The following is a 2,517-nucleotide window of genomic DNA, read 5'->3' as shown; positions in this document are numbered from 1 at the left end:
CAAAAGACAAAGAAAGAAAGAAAAAAAGAAAGAAAGAAAGAAAAAGAATACTTTGCTTTCTGCCCTATATTTCAGTTTTTCCAGGACTGATTTCTTATCTTTCATGACTAAAACCAACATGCTTGCTTAATGGCATGTATGTTTCCCATAACAGCAGACAAACTGCATTTCTGTAATTAAAAAACACAACTAAAGTCCAGGAAGACATAAGAGCAAAAATGCTAAGTGTTTATGGCTTTGAAAAATTGCTTTCCCAAGTGAATCAAATGTGCAGATAAATTATTGTTTTTACGATAATCTGATATGAATATTTACAGTGTATTAGAATTGGCTGTTAGCCCAATCCTCAGCTGATTTACAGATGTAACATAGCAAAGCTTATTTTCTTAAAACAAAAATCTCAGAATACATCCAAACCAGTGTTTAATTTACGTAATATTGATGCTGTATTCATTTCAGCACTGCTTCCACAGTTCATCGCAGCTTTAACACTGTTTCCATAGCTCACAACACTTAACTTCTCATTTAGACTTTTTTAGCATCATGTGATGATGCCTATTCATAGCTAAAATCTTAATTTCATCTTAGGAATATTAGGGGGAGGTTGTCTCACACTGTAGCTCAACCTTCCCTGGGACCTACCCTGTAGCACAGGCTGGCCTGGAACTTGTAACAATGCTCTTCTTGAGTGTTTAGCGGCAGAAGCCATCATGCCCACATTCGACTTTATATTTGAGTGTGTGAGTAGATAAAGAGAGAATGCTGGGAATTGAACCTAGAGCATGACTCTAGAGAAATGCTTCACTGCTAAGGTATAACTTCAACATGTTAATAATATTGTAAAGCTTCATATTTTAGGAAACATATATAGAATCGGCCAGAAAAAGTAAATAAACCTAGTGAAATGGGATTTTTTAAAATGAAAATAGCTATAATATTTGAATATCACTTCAGAGTTTATAAAATGTTTTCGTATGTCTCAATTGGTTTAGTCATCAGCCTTGTTCAGCTAATCAGTGGTGAGCTTAAACTAATGGAATTGTCTTGAGATAGTTTGTGAAAAGTTATGACATGTAAGATCATAATCACTTATTTTTTCATTCATTCTGGGAATAGACGAAGAAAAACTTGATTATGTTCAGCAGAATTAAATTATCTAAATCCCAGACATGAGGATGATTTGGAGTCTCCATTCCTGATGTAAGACAGGTTAATAATAGCTACCATTTATTGGGCACTTATGTGCCTGGTACTATCCTAATCACTTTAAATATGTGATCACATTTAAAGCTTACAATAATTCTGTGAGGTAGGCACCATCACAATGCCTATATTTCAAAGGTGGAAACCAAAGCCCACAGAGGTTATTCAAATTCCAATGACTGAGTAGCAAAGACAAGATTCCTGTGCCTTTCTAGTAAGGTAAGAACATAGATGAGGCACTTCTGAATGTTTGTCTGAACACGATTTCTATGCTAAGAAACACTCAATACATATTTATTTAAACTACTATATGAATACATACATGCAAATTTAAATAATCTATACTTCATAGTTGTCTTGAAAAATATATGCACTACTACTTTTTACAGTTCATACAGATTCCAAAAGATTAATGATACATAACTTGGTGCCAGTAAAATCCAGTTTACCACTCCTGATCTGAAAGGCATTATGAAAATTCTCTGAGTATTTGGAAAGTTTGTAAAAAAAAAATGGTTATTAAAGTTGAGTAATGAGAGAATACAGGAAAAGGGTGGTGCTTAAAGACAGAAGAACGGTTCAAGATAAAATTGGTAACCAAAGACTATGGAATATACATGTCAACAAACGGCCATCTTAATTTTCATGACATATATTATTATTCTTGGAGATAGTATGTTTTAATGACTGTATTTTGAACAAATAAACAAAATTTCATATACCTCTGCATTTCAGAGAGTTTTTAAACATCTAAATGCAGTAACACTGAGAAATAAGCATAATGCAATGACAAGGAAAGAAAACCAGGGGCTGTACTTCCTGAAAAAGGGTTGCTCACATTGCTTCTGCACTTGATGGTAAGACCCTATTAATGATTACAGCAGCTGTGATTGCCTGCCTAAAGATCAAGCCAGTCAACATTCCTGCAGGAAGGAGGGAGGGGCTCACAATTACCCCTAACTGAAGAGCCACTGACAGTTAGTGGCTACTGGCTGAGGGAGAGTCCATTGTCTTTATTGGTTGATCCCTAGTAGATTGACCATACATTAGTGGTCGGCCCTACACCCATATGAATAGGGTAGTGCGAACTGGACTCAGTGGGTTATAAAAAAGTAAGAAAGCGTGAGGTTGTAGGGGTGGGGAGAGTTGAAGAGGTGTGTCAGACCTGCGAAGAGTTAGAGGGAGGAGTGGAGTATGACAATAATAAAAGTACATTGTATATATGTATGAAATTCTCAAATAATCAAAAGACATTATACTTAAAAATAGAAAAAGAAAGGGATGGTACAGAAATAGGAAATGACTATATGAGAT

The 2,517-nt window shown here is 35.0% G+C and overlaps 1 protein-coding gene across 7 annotated transcripts in view; it reads right to left on the bottom strand.

Moving 5' to 3' along the window:
* Nucleotides 1–2,517, bottom strand: part of LOC116092562 (protein FAM122A-like) — a 58,444-nt gene that overhangs the window by 55,529 nt on the left and 398 nt on the right. The window lies entirely within an intron of this gene.

The sequence above is a fragment of the Mastomys coucha genome, chromosome X (genome assembly GCF_008632895.1).
Source record: "Mastomys coucha isolate ucsf_1 chromosome X, UCSF_Mcou_1, whole genome shotgun sequence".
Classification (NCBI taxonomy): domain Eukaryota; kingdom Metazoa; phylum Chordata; class Mammalia; order Rodentia; family Muridae; genus Mastomys; species Mastomys coucha.
The sequence above is the reverse complement of the archived record's forward strand: the minus strand, read 5'-3'. Positions and strand labels throughout refer to the sequence as shown.